At 47.6% G+C, this 18,567-nt stretch overlaps 1 non-coding gene across 1 annotated transcript in view; it reads right to left on the reverse strand.

Annotated features, from left to right (window-relative positions):
* The window catches only part of LOC102087592 (uncharacterized), a 102,171-nt gene that overhangs the window by 24,823 nt on the left and 58,781 nt on the right, over positions 1–18,567 (reverse strand). Inside the window, exon 5 of the transcript XR_010468154.1 lies at positions 11,676–11,812. This is a non-coding gene — a transcript (uncharacterized LOC102087592). The remainder of the gene's footprint in view (positions 1–11,675; positions 11,813–18,567) is intronic.

Raw genomic sequence — 18,567 nt, forward strand, 5'->3', positions numbered from 1 at the left:
TTTATCAGGTGAAACCCTGGTCTGGCAATGAGATGCTCAAGCTGTCCCACCACAAGAATATTCTGCACGAACTCTCCAGCACGGGCTCGTTCCACTTTTTGGTGGGTTTTCCATCCCTTCATGCTCAATGTGAGAATAAAGCTCAGGGCCATGAAGTCTCTAGCAACATTTGTGGGGCTGCAAGCAGTACCCAGACAACTGCTATTACATCTGATCTAAGCTCCCTGTCCCGGGAAAAGGTTATCAACAGCTTCCCAGGTGGCAACTTTATTTGTGTGTTTATTCTTAAATATAGAGAGCTTTCCTGGAGAGGTGGCAAGTAGCATTTTATTTGGCATCCTTAAACTGAGAAGGATTGCTCTATAGTTTGCAACTTACTGTAGATGTTTGCTTGTCAGTGCAGGCTAGAAACCTATTTTAATTAAAAGTGGAGCTAGAGACTGACAGCTGAACTGAACTGCTTTAAAAAGAAGTGCTGAGAAGAGCCTGGAATGGGTTTTCAGTTTCTACAATAGCCCCATGTTTTATATCAAAGGGGAACAGGAATGTCCTTCAATTGCATTTTACAGTTACCAAAGGACAATGGACTGAAAGCCAGAAGGTTTCAGTAACTCCACTTGGTTTTACCTCTCCTGCGGGATGTTTGTTTCATCAGTGAGACGCCCGAGGCTCCTTACACTCCTGTCATGTCTTCAAGAAGCACAAATCCCCTTCCTCCCCCCAACTTTCAGAACCGCAGTGCAGGGAGAGGGAGGAAAAAATGTTGTGATTTAATAGACTTCAACTAAATTTGCCATTTTGAGCAACAGCTGCTCTTTTCAGTGGGCAATGAGATAAAAATGACGCCCTGGGCTTCCCTGAGCAGAATCCTAAGAGGAAAGGGAGGGATGTCACCCTTTGCTGCAGGACCCACCGAGCACGAGCAGCAGAACCGTGTTGGGACCACGGTGACTCTACCTGTCACCGTTTGTCCACAGCTGCTTCTACAAAAGCATCTTACAATCGTTCTCCAAGTACAATCTAATTGAAACATAAAAACACACTTCACATTTTTTTATAGCATATACAAATATTGTTTCTCCTCCTGGAACATTAGAACGTTCAGAACGAGAGCGTGGATCAATAATTCTTCTATCAGATAATTGAAACGTGTCTCTTGATTTACACTAATGCACTTGTTAAGCAATAAGTAATCAGGCTGCGGGCAGGTCTGCGTTGCTGGGTTTGATGAATGGTCGGCGGGGAGCTGAGGGACAGACTGGTCCAGCTCCCTTCAGATGGTTTTACCTGCCCCAAAGCTGCCTGTGCAGCAGGAGCCTTGGAACGAGGGCTCCTCGGGGCAATGAGCCATTGAGCAAGCACTGGTGTGACTCCTGCTCTTAAAGCATCATTCTCCCTACTTAAATTAAATGCATCATCTGCCAGTGACAAAAGCAACGCGAAGGAGGGCCCTTCAGGCAGCCCCTGTGACAGTGACACCTCCGTTCCCCGAGGTGACATCTGACAGCGCCAGGTGCTCACCCCAAACCCAGCCCTGCGCACAGCGCGGGGACGGGAGGGACGGCCCCACCAAGACGTTTTACTGACACCAACCGCGGGTGCTGCCAAGTCCCAGCGCCAAGCCAAACAATTTGGTTCGTCAAAGATAAATACTTTGACATTGATTTGAGGTAAATGAGGCTGGGAACGCCAGGTTCACCAAGTCTCTGCGCTACCGTGTGTGTCCCCAGCAGTGGGGGCACTGCGGTGCCAGTGCTGTTCTAGGCCAGGCCTAGCAGCTCAGTCCTCGCTGTCATTGACCCATACATCATTCCTGGCTCAAAGTGTATTGAAAAGTTCAGTTCGATTGTACTTTCTTGAAAACGGGGCCCTAATCAATGCAAGAGAAGCCAGCCAGCCTCCAGCCTGGTTCTGTTCCAGCGCAAGCACCATTAATTCCCATTGGATGGGAAGCAGCAGGATCTGTCTCGCACTCATTAGCACGTTGCTCAGCTCCTCAAGGAGCAAACACCTCGTGTGCCATTTTTGGTCAGAACTGCATGATCAGTCATCCCAAGTTCCTCAGGGGAAGTCATAAACCTCAGACTTTTGCTCGCTGGAAGAGGTGGTTGGAAACCTGATGCTCTGAGAACTCCCTGATTTGCCCACGACAAGGAACAAAACCTGCCAGAGAGGTTCGGTGCAACGGAGCTGGCTGGATGAATCACTCCCAGTGAGCAACAGACCCTGGCAAGCACATCTACATAAACAAGGTTGCTCCGATCAGCTCCAAAGAGCCGCTTGAGCTGTGTGGTTTCACCCAAGCCTTCCCTTTTCCTTGTTTACCCAGCAGCTTGCCTGTAATCAAATTGGATAATGGAGTAAATCCCTTTAATTACACTTGTTAGAGCAGAGGAGCGGTGACCTGCAGAGCAGAGAGCACGGGCTCCATCCCCTCCGGAGGAACGCGGGCCCATCACACCTCCTGCCACCGCGCACGGCGAAATAATGAGCACAGCTGGGGGAGAACGGGAGGACAATGACATTATTTTACTGCCCTCTGACTAATGATGTGCTAACATGCTCAAGCATTAAGGTGAAGCTGCCAAGCAGTCATGGGAAGCGTAATTAATCCCTTGCTTATTAAAGCTTGTGGCATCTTAAAGGAAAGCTGGCAGCATTCCGCAAGCAGCACCGGTGCGTGAGTCACGGCCCCGTGGAGGAGGAACCCAAGAGCCTAAACTCACGAGATTTGGCCTTTTAATAAAAACAACGCGAGTTTGGGACACATGGCAGAGATGTCGAGTCACACCAGCTGAGGGTCCATCCGTTCTACCTGAGAAAAGGAGCCTCGGATTATTTGGCCCAGATTAGTTTAAAGGGTTTTCGGCACTTTGTATGCTCACACAGATACCTGCTCGCTCATCTGCTTGTCCAGCAGCCCCTGAAGAAGCATCCATCAAAAAAAGGAAAATATTTTCTGAGGTTTAAACCTTTTTTAAGCTTTTCCCTCAGAAGTTGCCTGCATAGCGAAACTCCTGTTCCCTTTAGGATGGAGTTTTCTGCGAGAACTTTCTGCCTTCTTTGCTTTGTGGGAGTTGTTGCTGAGAACTCAGGGTGACTGTGTCACCTCCCACACCGCTGAGGTTTGGTTCTGATAGCAGAACCTGCTCAGTCCGTCCGTTCCACGTGCTGCCATTGACCCTGTTCCTGAAGTCGCTCCATTCTGCACCTGCTGGGTGATGAGTCACCGCAGCGGGGACTCGAACCCACAATTCCAGCCTAAAGAACCCAGCGCCTCATGCATTAGGACAGGTTTCCTAAGCTCTTGTGATCGATCACTGAGCTGAAACTTGCTTCCCGGACAGAGAACTAAGAAATAGAGAAGAAGGGGGGAAAAGAAGGAAAGAAGAGCGAAAAACAAACAGCACTACTTCGGCAATAAATAGGACATCAATTAAACAAGAGAGCATTCACCTGCACAAACAGCTCAGGGAAGAACCATCGATTCCTCCACCTGACAGTCCGGACACAGCATACGCCTGGTTTACTGCAATCCCCAGGGAGATGAAGTGTCTGAAATCCTCAGAAAGAAAAGCACAGGTTTCCCAACGTGGTCATGGTGTGTCTCCTTTTATTTTCTTTTAATTTAGATAAAGAGAAAACAACTGTCACTTTGCCAGTTCATACTGGGTGCTGGGTGTGCCAAGCAAGAACGGCTCCCTGCTCCAGAGCTACCTCTCCTACCTGCTCTGGCTAGGCAAATATCCATCCATCCATCCATCTATCCATCCATCCATCCATCAGGACAGGCTTTTTGGGCTTTTGCAGGAGACACTGACAGAGTTTAAATGAAGAGTAAGTGGGTGGTTGCAGCCAGGGCCTTGCTGGAACAGGCTGGCGTGACGGGTGCCCGGCTCTGACCCCAGCTGCTCTGTGACCTTCAGGCCGGGCCCACAGAAGCACTTGGGGCAAAACTCTCTTCCTCTACGTGTTCACAACAACGATCGCAGCACGTGTCATCTGATTCCCAGCGTGCGACTATGTGAATAAGTGAATTGACAGATAGATGCACAGTTAGCGTGCATGGATTTAAATTGTATTCCTGGGTTAGTTCCAAAACACAGGTGGTGGTTTCTGGACACTGGATATATAGTCTGCAGAAAAGCAAAAATTATAGTGATGGAGAAAAAAGGAGTATTATCATCCTTCCATCATTCCACCTCTGAAAAAACTCAACAGGTCTGCTGCTTCTAAGCCCGCCCTGATCAATCACCGCAAATGCTAAAAGCAGTTAGAAGACGTCCTCCTTTGAGCCATTTGTCAAGTGGAATCTGGCAGTTTTTAGTCCTTTTATTAGTTCTGCTTGTGAGAGAAATTCACTTGAAGCCAGCGCTTAATGCAGTGAGAAAGCAGTACATATTTCTGTGGCAGAGCTCCCCATTATTCAGCTGTGCACAGGGTTGGGAAGGGGATTTAACAAAGCCCTGGGCTGGAAGGGAGAGGGTGCCCCACACGTTGACCTGCTGCCCTGTATGTTACTTTAAGCCGGCACTGAAATGTATTGAAAGTGGGAAAAAAACAATGGTGCATGTGGTGAAAAGAGGCACAGAGCGAGCCCAGCGCCCCCACCTGCGAGCTGGACCTGCGGATTAATCCACCAGGCAGGAGCAGACCTGGACGCAGAGAGATGATTCGGGGCGGGTGCCTAATGATCGGCTCCTAATGATCGGCTCCGAGCGACGGGGCAGCACCAGCAGAGACAGCGGCTCATTATGCTGAACACTGCATACAAGAATGGGAGAGTCTCGGGCATCTCAGTGGCTTTTTAGCCGTGTCCGAGTCCGCGCAGTCCTCTCTGGTGCAGCCCCATCCTCTAACACAGGATCAGCTGTACCTAAACCACCTCTAATACACCTTAAGCCTGAAGAACTAAGGCACAAAGGGATTAAGAGAACTGCCCAGAGATCACATAGAGGAGCACGTGTCAAATTTGGGAATTGCACTTTTATCTCTTAAAAACCTTCCTCAATCATTGCTTAGTGCATTGAGCCTTTGCTGGTTGCACAGCAGCTACTTTGGAAGCTGGTACTTTCTACTCCCATGCGTTTATACAGTGCCAGGCGCAGAGAGAACTAGTGCTACAGCAGAACTAGCACTTTTTATAACTCCCCAAATTAATAGCGTTGGAGAAAAAGTGGGAGCGAAGGAATACAAATCGGATATGAGCCCCCTGGGACTGTCCTCTGCTCCCTCCCTCCTTGCAGCGCTCTCATTATTTTTCAGCAAGGGCAGTCGGCTTTTTCTCCCTCTCGCTTGTCAGCATCAGATGACATTTGAGTTGTGCTGATGAGACCTACCAGGGCGAGACACATGTTTGTGGTCGCTTTGGGCGAGCAGCTGCCAGGGCCTTTAACTGCTCTCTTTTGATTTTCCTACCAAGCCAACCCCTTTGTGTCCCCGGCAATTGGAATCGTGCTGCCCAGCACTCGGGGATTTGTGTGGGGGCTGCTCTCGCCCCAGCCGGTCTCCGTGCCGCAATGAAAAGGGGCTGATGGTTGGTTTGTTTTTTCAGAGGGAACTAGAAAGTGCTGGGCAGAGTTGCAGGGTGAGGGATGGCTGGGAGTGGCATTATTTTGGGGGCGGGGGGCTGATGGACCTGCTGCCCGGTACTCCAGCAGCCAGCCATCCTCAGCTGGCTCTGCCCCGTCAGCTCCATTTCCAGCTGTGGAGCTCTCCCAGTTAATCACAAAATCATTTTGGTTGGAAAAGACCCTCAAGATCATCGAGTCCACCCGTTCCCCCACCCCTGGCAATACCCCGTGTCCTGAGAACCTCATGTCCGTCTGTCCAGCCCTCCAGGGCTGGTGACTCCAGCACTGCCCTGGGCAGCCTGTTCAATGCCCCACAGCCCTTTGGGGAAGAAATTGTTCCCCAGATCCAACCTCAACCTCCCCTGGTGCAACTTGAGGCCGTTTCCTCTGCTCCTGGTGCTTGTTCCTGGGGAGCAGAGCCCGACACCAGCTAAGGGTTTGGCTCACACTATTTCTGACATGAGAATATTGTCGAGATGAGCTTCACGCACAGAGGTTGTGACTCCAACAAGTGCCGCTCGCCCAAGTAGCACTTTCTGCTGTGGGTCCCGTGGGGCCGAGCGAGCACGGCTGAGGACACTGCACGGGAACAAGGCTGCAAAAATCAGCTCCCTGGCTCCGGTCCAGCAAAGCACTTGAACAGCACTTAACATCAAACACTGTCCTGGGTGCCATCAATCACAAACCTCACCGTCCTTCAGCGAGGCACTTGCTGACACGTCCCGAGGCGCTGGACGGGGGTGTCACAGCGGTGATTCTGTAACACGGGATTCACAGCCGCAAACGCTCTGGGCCTGGTTTTATTCTGCTTTGCACATTCCCCAACAATTTATATCAGTGCATAAATCAGAAATAAACTCTCCAGAAGAAATTCTCATTTAACTGTCACAGAAGTGTTTCATATTCATTTTGCAGCAGTATAAATGACAGCCCAAGATGTAAGATGAAGTTTGATGTGTGTCCTTAGGGGGAGAGATCCTAGATTATTTAATCAAATGGATCCAGACACACTGTCTTTGCTGGAAGTGTGACCAGGTGACATCTGTATTGAAGAAAGGTTGCAATGTTGTTTAACCCGAAAGAGACAAATATTCAAATAAAGAAGATAAACCTACAGCAATCGGGAACGGTAAACAGGCAGATCTAGCAAACAGGCACACACGACAAGTGCAGGGCAGTCAACACCTTGCAGTGATGACAGAGCCGTCAGTATTGGAAAGGTTTGGAAACAGAAGAGCTTCTGAATGGCACACGGGACACAGAATGTTCCTGGCGCCAAAACCTGCACTGAGCACCCATTTCTGAGCCCACCGGCCCAGAACCGAGATCAGGGCACAGCCAACCCCTTGCTATGACCACAGAACACCCTCCTTATGTCCATCCAGCTCCAAAATGTAAAGAAATATAATGATAAAAGGCCATTGCTGTGTTAACGCTGATGTGTGTCACAGATTGAGGCCAGCTTGTTTCTCCCTGTCTAAAGTCCGACTGCTAGCCTGCGAACGATTTCTGAACTGCAGTTGTTCCAATTAGTAAGAAACATTTAGGTCAATTACAACAGCGTGCTGGTTACTACAATTACTATTATTAATTGTATTCGATTACACATTTGCAACTATTAAATACAGTATCTCTAGAGTACCTGTGCAGACTTTTAACTCAGCAGAAAACAATGAGAAGTATTTAACGCTGAGAAATAGCCAGATAATGCGAGGCTAAAATCCCTGCGAGCCCCATGCATCATTTATCTCCTCGCAGCGTGTGCCCAGCTGATCCAGCGCACCACAGACTCAAAGGACTCGTTTTCCTTCATCCTCTTTCCTCTCTGGACCAAAGTCTTATGGCCTTGGGCGTCCTGTCCATGCTGTGGCTGCTTGGCTGCCCTGGTCACCATGGTCAAGGGCACGTGGTCAACACGGTGGGAGGGCAGGACGGGTGATTCTCTTGCTTTGTGGAGCTTTCTGACATTCTGTAACGGGGCTTCATCCCAATTAAGAATGAAAACTCCAACTTTCAAAATTGGCCGAGAAAAATCAAAGCCAGAGATAGCTTGTTCAGGGAAGGCTTCAATGCTAGATTTCCCATGGCTGCAAACGCTCTTGCATTGAATCGCAGATAGCCAGGACTTTACTATATAAAAAAAATCACTTTGAAGAAGTGTTTCTGTGTCCTACAATGTTAAATTTCTAATGGGAAAGGAAATGTATTCATGATTCAGTGTATAAAAGCAGCCTTGGAAGAACGCAGATTGTATTTTTCCCTCTGCAAACATTTGATCATCCCAATAAAACAGCAGCCCCACCTTTTCTACCGGCTCAATAAATCACAGAGAATGGAAACAACAGGTTTATAGTTGTCAGGATGATCATTACGGAGGAATTTTATGGTGTATGGGAGAGATGGGGGTGCTGGTTTATAGGCATGAGGTGCCTCCTGAAGGACTGCGGGATTCTGCAAAACTCAACTTGCTGCTTAAGTTTCTGATTTAAAAAGGAAATGATTCTCTTGATTCAGCCTCCACCTCAGCCGTGACTGCACTCCCTGATGCTCCAGCCCTCCCGGCAGCCCTGCAAACAACGGCATGGGTATCGCATGGGTGTTGCACGAGTATCGCACGAGTATCACACAAGTGTCGCACAAGTACCTCACAGCCTTGTGCTACTAATGCTCCCGTAAACCCGTCACACACCTCTAAGGCTCCAATCCCTGCTGCTGCATTTCTTACTGTTAATTACCACAACCAATTAGGATTGGAGCTCACAGTGAAGATCAAGGCCACGTTATACAAGCCCTGGATCATACTGAGAGTAGGAGGCTGCTCTTATCCACATACCATGCCCAGGAGAGCGGGACAGCCACCTGCCACATGCTGTGCATCCCCAGCACCATCCCAGACACTAATAACCTTTTTTGGGAAGAAGATTAACCCCTCCCATGCAGGCACAGCTGCCAGTGACCACCCCCCTCACTTCTGCATCGCTTTACCTATGCGCCAACTTTATGTACCTACAGTTTATTTCAGCTTTAAAACCTCTGAGTAGCTGCTGTTGGCCGTCCTGTGTTATAAATACGGCCAGGAAGCGCCGGGACAGAATGCACGGCAGTAATTTGGAGGGATGACACTGAGGTCTAAACATTCCTTCGAAAGCCTGTTCTCTCCCATACTGATGTTAACACAACCCACCAGATCAACGGGACAGTGGTTCCACGGATGGATCTCAGCCTGACACGATTCCCTCCATCACTTCTCATCTCCATCCTTCTGGATGCAGGAGCTCTGCATTTCTCTACCATTACACTTTTTCCCCCCCCACCTCTCCATAGGAATGATCACAAATGAGTATTTCACCCTCTGGAATGACTCTGTACGGTGAAGCATCCGGATCTTAACACAACGCTCATTTTACTGCCACTCTCCGGTGTTGTTTTATGGCCAGCTCTGCAGACTCACTGACAATCACGCAAGAGGACGAATGGTTCGAGAGGTGCTGAGCAGCTCTGGCTTCTGCCAGCTCAGCGCTTCACAACAAGGCGCTCAGTATTCTGCCAGGATTGAGCTTCTGCTTACATATATATATATTTTTAAACCCTCCCCATGCATTTTTACCCTATAAATGAATACCAGACCAAGTGAGCAATGCTGCTCAGGGCAGAGTGAGCTAATGAGCTGAGCACTGTACTGCAAGAGCAACCTCCCCGTCTATCTCGTTCCTCTTTCCTTTTTTGCATTTTAATCCTTAATGTTTTATAAAAACAGACACAATTCTTAGACCTTCAATAGTCTTCATAAAAAAACAAGTCAGCACAGTATCCGAACCAAGACCCCAGGCTCTTTCTGAGCTCAGTATAATGGTACTACACCTATTTGCACTATCGTGTAACACTACTACGCCTATTTGCACCACAGTGCAACAGTACTACACCTATTTGTGCTCTGTGTATACTGCTGCAAGACAGAAACCTGGAGCTCTGCGAAGGCACATGAGCGACTCAGGCTCGTGGCAACAAATGGCTTAGAGCAAAGACTGCGAAAAGATTAATCTCTTTAACTTATCAGGAAGAAATTCGAAAGATAATTTGATTACAGTGCACAAGCACTTTCACAGGAAGAAACTATCAGATACTGAGGGCTCTTTAATCTAGCAGAGACGAGCAGAGAGAATCTCTTGGTGGAAATTAAAGGCAGCCAAATCTGAATTCAAAATAATGCTTGCATTTTTTGAAATGGGGTCATGAATCATTGGAACAACCTGGGAGTCGTACACACTCCATCGGCTGGTGCCTTCCCAGCCTAGACCTGGGGCTCCTTAAAAGAGACTTTTTGTAGGGAAAAACAATCCTCACAGCTTCACCTGTAAAACAAATCAGATATGGGATCTCCAGTCCAGTGCAAAGCAGCGAGGTTTTCCTTAGTCTACACATTTATGGTGACTTGTATGACATTGCCCAGAATGGAGGCAGCTTTACAACAGATTGTTCCTCTCCACAGCAAACTGGCAACTAGAGTTTGGATGTTCAGTGACAGGAATATCTTTGCATCCTTTATATACTCCTGGGCAGCTTCCCCCTGAATGCAGATAGCACATCATTTGTTTAACTCACTGAATAAAGTAATTAATACCAGGGAGTTCTGACTGCTTGGCAGAATATACCGACAGAACTAACAAATTTTATGTCTTTAGGCTTCACGGCAGAACTTGATTTAATTTGTCCCAAGGTTAAGAAAGACAAGAAGGAAATTTGATAGCGCCAGATCACAAACTCACTGCAATTTATCATCTGGCGTGGACAGACATGGCTTCCAGGTTCAGATGGTGGACGTTCACCCACCTGTCTTTGCTTTAAACTTGAATTCACCTGTTAGCAGATGTCCAAAATATGTCTCTCTGCAAATGCTGCACATGGTTCACCCAAACCTAGGGGGTCTTCCTGCCTTTTGGATAAGGGCCCTCAACACTTTGGGATTAACTAGTTAAGACCTCCCCAGTCCCAAAGAAAGGTAGGGAAGCATCTTAACCAAACTTTTTCTGTTTAAACTGCATTTTAAAAAGTCAGGAAATCCACCAAAATGTTTTGAATTGTTTGGGTTCCTTTATTTTGTTAAAAGAGAGGAAAGGGAACAAGCAGCACAGTGGCTGCTGCTTAATCACATCCAGGTTGCCGGATAACGCAATTTCTAAGGTCAGATTTTCTTCCTTAAATCACACAAACCAAACCAACAGAATAATAATGATACTTCATCACAAGCTAATGATTGCAATGAGGAAAATACAGTTATACAGAGGAGCTCCGGCCCGATTCCCAGTGTCACAGCCTTGCAGAGAGCTGCACATTCAGTCTCCCCACAGAGTAATCTTTAGGACGTAAAGGGCGCACTCGGCTCCGCTCAGCAGCAGATTTGGGAGCAATGAGGCTTTTAGAGCCCCAAAAAGTAGCACAGCAGTGGCCTGGCCGCGATCTCACGGAGCACAGAGAAGGAACCAAGAGTTTTCCACTCCGTGAGCCGCAGACCTGCCCGATAAGTCACGCTCAATTTCCAAAGCGGGAGCCACAGCATTACAACAGCAGCTTCCAACAAGACACGTCTGAGGCTGTAGCTTGTGAACAGCATTATGCAGCAATTAGGTACCAAAAGAGCTCCCAGATGTGCAGTGAACGTGGTAACAAAATGTCCCGGTTTATGGCATTTCCTCCCATCTCTCTCTCTCTCTCCTCTGTCATTGCCCTTTAGGAAGTGAACATTAAGAATAAAGCTGTATTTTCAGAAACAAGTCTAGATCCTAAAAAGAGAAGGAATTAAGTGCAGAGGTGTCCTAGGCACAAGGAAATTGCATTTGACAGCCCAGCTAGAGCAGCCCTGCCGGGACAGAGCCAGTTCAGTGGAGCTGGGCTGTCCCCATCGAACAGAACCGAGGGGACACCCAGGACAGACAGACACAGCAACGCAGGACAGACCTTCCACAGGCTCCCCTCCCCTCTCCCTGCACTCGTATGACCCAGAACTGAATTTAACTCTTCTTTATCTATGTGACAAATGCTTAAATTAACCTAGTTGTATTGTCAATGATTCACGGAATACCTTGAAGGGTACAAGCTGCTTACTTATAAGATCTTCCTAAAGGTTAATTCCATTTTGAGTGCTGATTTCTGCATCGGGTTTCCACTGCGGTTTCCCCAGTCGGCTCTGTACATGAGTCTCTGGATCAGACAGAGGCTGTTGTCATTATTCCAGCAAGAAGCTGAGCAAGAAAACAAGAGGAAAACGTTAATACATGTGAGACAGAAAATCATGTGAAGCTGTCTAAGAAACTGGGAGAACTTGGATTATAGAGATCACAGATTCTAATGCAAAATCTAGACTGTTTTCACTAGTCTTTAAATCCTTGATTTCTATGACATGGGGCTCCACTCTCTACTCTCTTTACTGGACAAACTGTCTGTACGACCAGCTAAACCACGGAGGATCTGGGTCCTCCGTCCAAATAATAAATAATAGTTAATATAGTCCAGGCATGACTAGCCAGATTCTACCTAAATGTCAATAAAGCTGGGCCATATTGATGCAAAGAGACATAAAATGTGAACTGCTTCAATACATGCACTTATTTGTCTCAGTTTGTAAGGTTAGAAAGGAAAGAGCTGTTAGCGGTGAACAGTATTTTATTAGCATCATAAACCCCAAGAGCAAAGTTTGTGTCACAGAGAACTGCACAGGCATTTGAAGGCTTAATTTATGTTTCCTGACTCCTCTTTTGCTTCTCCTTCCTTCTCTTTTCTTCAAGTAGGGCCACAGTATAACTTAAAATAAAGACTCAAGGACTCTTGAAGAGACCTTTGGGTGAAAGGGATGCTCGCACAAGCGTGAACCTACATCCTGCTGAAATCCTGGCAGTTTGTGTATTAATCTATAGCACAGAGGTACTGGAAGCCTCAGAAAAAAATAGTTTCCTATGTAGCAGGTTCTGAGCGAACAGCAGCCTGAAATGCCAGCAACCTTGAAAGGCAAAGCCCAGAGGGAAGAGACAGATGGGGGTGAAGTGACTTGCTAAGGAACTCCAAGAAATTAGCAGGGGCAAATCAGAATACAAAAGCAAGCCTGGCTTTTGTTGATTTTCCATGAATTCGAGCTTCAGTGATAAAGAAACACGACAAACTAAGAGCAAGATCTGAGCTCCTGAGTTCCCCCTGGCTCGCAGCCTGGAGCCGATAACCACTCCACAAGCCGCAGATTATTAAATCACATTCCTTCACCCTTCTCCTAAAGGGTCGATATCCTGAGTCTCTCTCATCTTCCTGACCTAATCTAATATGAATAATGCAGGAGGTACCGGTGGGGCAGCGCCTTGCTGGCCTGTGGCCAGCCAAAGGGCTCTCTCGGCAGATCAAAAGCCAATCAAGTTCATTTCAATATTTATTTTTAATCCTCCGTTCTGAAATGATAAATATTTCATGCTACACCCTTAACAGGAAAGCAAAGCAAAGCAAAAGCAGAGGGGAGGCTGGACTAGACAGACCAACTCTTTCATGCTAATTTGTGCCCAGGCATATGCTGCTCCTTGTGCCCATTAATATTCTTCAGTGAACACGGCTTATTTATTTGAGTCCTGCGAGAGCCCATGAGGACGGAGGTCAGATCCGAGGGGCACAACACAGATGTAAAGGCAGGTTTTGCTCCTGAAGGCTTTTCACTGAGGTTAAATCTTCCAGCCCTACACAAATATTTGGTAGCACCATGGTGGCTCTGATGATGCCCAATTACCCCGACCCCCCATCTCCGACCTCCCCCAGACCCTGGACCACGCACCCCCTGATGTACCAGAGGCTTCCCAGGAGCTCCATCCCATCACAGCCCTACCAAAGACTTGGGAGCACATTTACTGCAGCAAAGGAAAGCCCCTCAAAAGCCTTTTTTGTTGAAAATCCCCAATTTCCACACACCTGCAATGGGGCAAAGCCGCACGTGGATGCAGCCGTGGGGCTGCATGGCCCCATAGGTTCTCTTGGCAATCAAACCCTGCCAACCCAGGAAGAGGCGAGGAGTGAATTAAAGGGACATAAATGAATTGAAGATGCAGGAGATCAGACTCAAAGCTAACTTAGAGTTTTCCCAAAAACAACCTGCTGGCTTCCCTAATCGTGATTTAAAGACACGCACCCAATTCCGAGCAAATAGCGTGAGGAACAAAGGCTTTTTGATGGGGATTCTGTTTTCCAGGCAGAACCATTTAATAAGTTTCACTCAGGAAGTCTCTGTTCCCAATAAAGACTTAACAAAGTTAATTAGACTAAACAGTAATTATCGTGTGTCTTCATTGTTCAATTATCTTGCTGAACTGGTGTTTCCTGATTAATTTTCTGATTAAAATGTATTAAACTGAAAAGCACGTGATAACGCGGGCTGACAGGTCCCCTCCCACGCAGAGGATTTCCGGGGGTCGGGACGGGTGACCCCCAGCTCCAAACCTGGTTCCACACACCCATCAAACCCACCCGCCACGGGTTCCTCCTGTTCGTGATCACCAGCACATCACTGCTGTGTCCTTTATGCATCTCCTGCTCGGCTCTTTCTCCTCTTTTACCACTTTGCTTGTTTTCGGAGGTTTTTTGAGCACAGGCGAGGCAGGAGGGTTGAACGAGCCGAGCTCTGGAGGACTCACAAAGCACAGTATCTACCAAGCCACGTTAACATCTTTGGGTCTGATATTGCATCCCCCACTCCTGCAATTATTGTTCCTTTGTTCCTCACCCACTGTGTTTAGCATCCCCGTCTACCCAAACCGTCCTAACCAAGGCCACAGCCTGCACCCCTCAAGTCACGTTCTCCTGATGGGACCAACGTAGGGTGACATCAAAGCTAATTCCAACCTGCAGCGTTTTGCTGTTGACATGCAGAAGACACCGTCACCACTGGCATTTATGAGCCACATCAGCGCTGCTCTCCAGAGGGGCTGCTTTAGAATTCGCTCGTAGCAATCCAGCAATCACTGGCATTTTGATCAGCCCCTAATAATATTTGCATATCTTTTATAAAGGCAAATTGGAAGAGAGGATTAATTTTTCTTTCTTCACTTCAATATCACCTGTGGCTGGGGGGAAACAAACCAATTCACCGCCTCCCTCCCCAATCCTTGTCATTAGGTTACTAGAGCCCACAACTTATCATAAATTACTAAAAGGACGCAGCTGAACCCAAATCCCTCAGTGGACTTGTTCTGTCTTCCAAACTGCTGCCAACATCTGCCATTTGCTTCTGGTTTAGAACCATTCCAAGGGCCAACACAAGAAGAACAGAAGTCAAACAGCCCAGGTAGTTTTGGGTTTTTGCTGCTGTTTTTTTTTTTTTAATAATCATATAATCATAAGTAATGAATCAAAGTGCTCCCTGGCTCCTAAAGCTATGATTTGGCAAACAACTACAATTATAAAACCCAAACCTAATGACTACATTTTACCATAGCCCTGTGCTTAGCAGCTCACAGTAACATTTATCCTGCATCAGGCTGAAAGGAGATGTCCACGGGGAGTTCGCTGTGAAATGCTTGATTTCAAAAGCCTGCGGCAAGTTGATTCATGTCTATTTAATTTTTCCAGGCAGTTTCACTAGAATGCTGTATATAAATCAAATACAAGGTTAGCAGCAGAGACGCACCAAGTTGGGGAAATACTGTATGATTTTAATTAAACTACATGCACAAATCAGGCAGTGGTGAAGGTGGAAGAGGAGAGAGAGAGAATTGTATCACCCTGGATAAGCCAATATTTTTGAACAGAAAAACAAATAACCATTTACTGTGAAAAGTCTGATCTCAAAAGCAGCATTTTGTCACCGTGCTGATGTTCATCATCGATTTAAATCTGGAAGAAACCACACTCGAGCACAGAAAACACCACAGCCTGGAATGGACGTTAATTAGGCTGTGGCAGCTCAGCCTTGCTCATCCTTTACTTACTCCCCAACTTTATGGGCTCTATCAGGCACAGTTCACTCTCCAGCAGTCGTGATTTACAGGCGGTGCCGGTAAGCAGCGTTCTGCCGGTGACAAGGACATCGGCACCGTCCCGCGCAGCCACCAGCCGTCCCCAGGGGGGAAACTCAAGACCCCCATGTAGACAAACCAGTCATCCCATGGCCATGTCTGCGCAGAGCCACACAGGAACGCACTCAACAGCTTGGGAAAAACATATGGAAACCATACAACAGCCCTTCTGGAGGGCAGGACTTCTGGAAGAAAGCCCCTGTAAAACTGTTTTTATTCTTTGTGGCCGCGGGACTTGCAGCTGAGGATGCAGCGGCAGGACTGGGGTTGGGCGATCTCCATGCAGGAGGAGGATGCGGTGACCAGAGGGGCTCTAGGAAATGCAAGAGTGTTGCTCCCCCTTAAGGTCCAATTTGAAGAAGCCATTAAACAGTCTGTGTTTGCTTTCCCATCCCCACACCCTGCAAAGTGGAAAAACAACTGTGCCTAATAAGCAATAGGCCATACAAGGATAAACGCATATCAGGTATAAGATAATAGAGTCTATAAATACCTTGGATAGATAGGCATTTCCTTCCCTATCTAAAGACTAACACTAAAGTTGTCTGCTCTGAAAAACAAAGTAACATACCGAACAGCACTCAACAATTAAATCATTGCCTTGAATTGAGTAGCTGTGCTTGCATGTCTGTACTAAAACAGGTTACAATAATTTCTTTGTACTTCCACCCAAGTATTGCGGCAACCACTGACTTCAGTGCCCAACACGCTTTGTTCCGGCAGGAGGCAACGGGTGGGAAAGCGCCTGCTCCATAATCCGTGGGGACAAGATAGAGCAAGTCTTGGTTTATCCCGAGCCTGTGAGAGCAGAACAATGAGTCTCAGTGTAGCCGGTGGCTGGAGGGGACTCCAGGGACTCCCCATGGACCCACCCAAAGCTCCGGGTCCCCGCAGCCATCCAGCACATCCACACAACAGGGACCCATTAGCTCCAATTAAAGCCACAACACCCCAAACCCCACGAGGCTCGGTGCTGTTGAAGCCGTAATGAATTTTGCAGGGTTTTTCTCCTCCTTTTCCCCACCTCAATCACTCTCAACTACAGGGCATGAATAATACAATAACGCGTTGCCTGGCGATTGCTGTTGTGTTTTCCTTTACAAATGCAGTCGGGAGGAAGCAAACTAGAAACTGCCTGCAGGAATCGGTTGTTTAAAGAAGATGGCCCAAGGGGCTGAGGTTCTGCAGATGGAAGATGCTCCAGAGGCCGATCGCAGCCTGTCCTGGGAGGGCGTTTGCTCTCCAAGCACCTTTTACAGCCCCCGTGTACTGCAGGAAGGGGACAGAAGGTGTGTGTAACTAATACTGCCATGCAAGGTGCTTTGCCATCCTTTACTGCAAAAACAAATAGGGCTGTAAAAAAACCAGAAGAGGCTTTCAATAAAAAACATGCTGTTTGGAGCAGAGAAGGGGTTTTTTGGTACTTTAAGTGAAGGAAGCTCATCCCTCAGAAAACTTCTGGCTGGTGATGCGGAGTGGAGCTGAGGTTATCTGCCAGGTTAGCTTTGCTCCCATCAGAAAGAAAAAGCTCTTCTGGCTTTTAATTCTCTGCAGCACTCTGAATACAGGTGGGTATTTGTAAGAGAGCGCAAAAGACGCTCGCACCGCCCCTCTGAAAGCCCCTTCGAGTCCTCTCCTGCGGATGCACAAAGGCCCAGAAAGAGGGCATGGAAGTGTTCAAAGGCACACTCCATTCAGAACCCAGCACAGCATGGGTTTTTGGAGTGGCTCATCACTCGCAAATCATCTTCTTGGGCCAATTATACGCTGGCCTGAAAGCGGCAGCTCCAGCACAGCTACTCCAGACTCACAGCAAAGGCGATAAGCAAGGACTTGGACGTGGCATTGGAAATGGGCAGCTGTGTGTCCTGTGCACGATGCAAAGAGCAATCTCGGCTGTAGCCTTTAGATACTGCAGCAACACAGGAAACCAACAGAACTAAATACTCTCAGAAAATACTCCTCCAGTCTAATGCGGCTGCTCTGTACAAGCACAATGTGCTTAAATATAGACCCTGGGATGCTGGACCATTGAGCATTGGAAAAACAGGACAAGATGCAAGATTCCAGGTCCAACCTGATGTCAACCAGAGGAGCCGTTAAGAACTGGAATACTTCAACAAGGAACAAGACCTCAAGGAATAAATGTTCCTGGTGTATTTAACGATGCACCAGCCTCCAGTGTATGTGAAGAGCAAGGGCAATTAATAAGGTATATTTAGCATGCTAAGCTGAGGTGTTCAGCTCCCACAGCAACTGAGATGCAGCAATTTAAATCACATTTATCTCAAAGATCAGCCTGGCTGTGACTGCAGCTGGCGAGCGCTGTTGGCTCTCCCCAGATATGCTGATTTTCTCAGCGGGCGCTCGTGCTCGCTGCTGCATGGTCCCGCAAAGAACAGCGGCTCCGGGCCGGGATGCAGCACAGGAGGAGGGTCTGGATGCTGCTGGACCAGCCTGGGTGCCTTGGGAGAGACCAGTGGGGAGAACAGTGGCTCTGGACCGGGATGCAGCACAGGAGGAGGGTCTGGATGCTGCTGGACCAGCCCGGGTGCCTTGGGAGAGACCAGCGGGACCTCACGGGCCATTTGTACGGCCCGAAAGCATGAAGGGAGCAGATGGTGCTTTTCCCCCCACTGCTCAGTTACCATCCGGGTTCAAAACCAAGAAACTGAGATGCCTTTTCCAGAAAACACCCTGAGCACAGCTCTGAGTCAGTATAGGAAACACCACATCCATAAAGCCCTCCAGAGGTACTACTGCTGAGGATAGAGATATCTACCTCCTCAACAACTTGAACTAAAACCCTTCAAATGTTGTTCATAAAACAGTTTTTTTTTCCTAAAATTTCATTAGTTAAATAATATTAGTCTTTATGAGAACCACAAAAGGAATCTGTATTTGGGACTACAGCTGTCTCTGAGCAGATTAAATGTGTTTGCTGCCTTTGAACTCAC

Source organism: Columba livia, chromosome 26, assembly GCF_036013475.1.
Source record: "Columba livia isolate bColLiv1 breed racing homer chromosome 26, bColLiv1.pat.W.v2, whole genome shotgun sequence".
NCBI lineage: Eukaryota > Metazoa > Chordata > Aves > Columbiformes > Columbidae > Columba > Columba livia.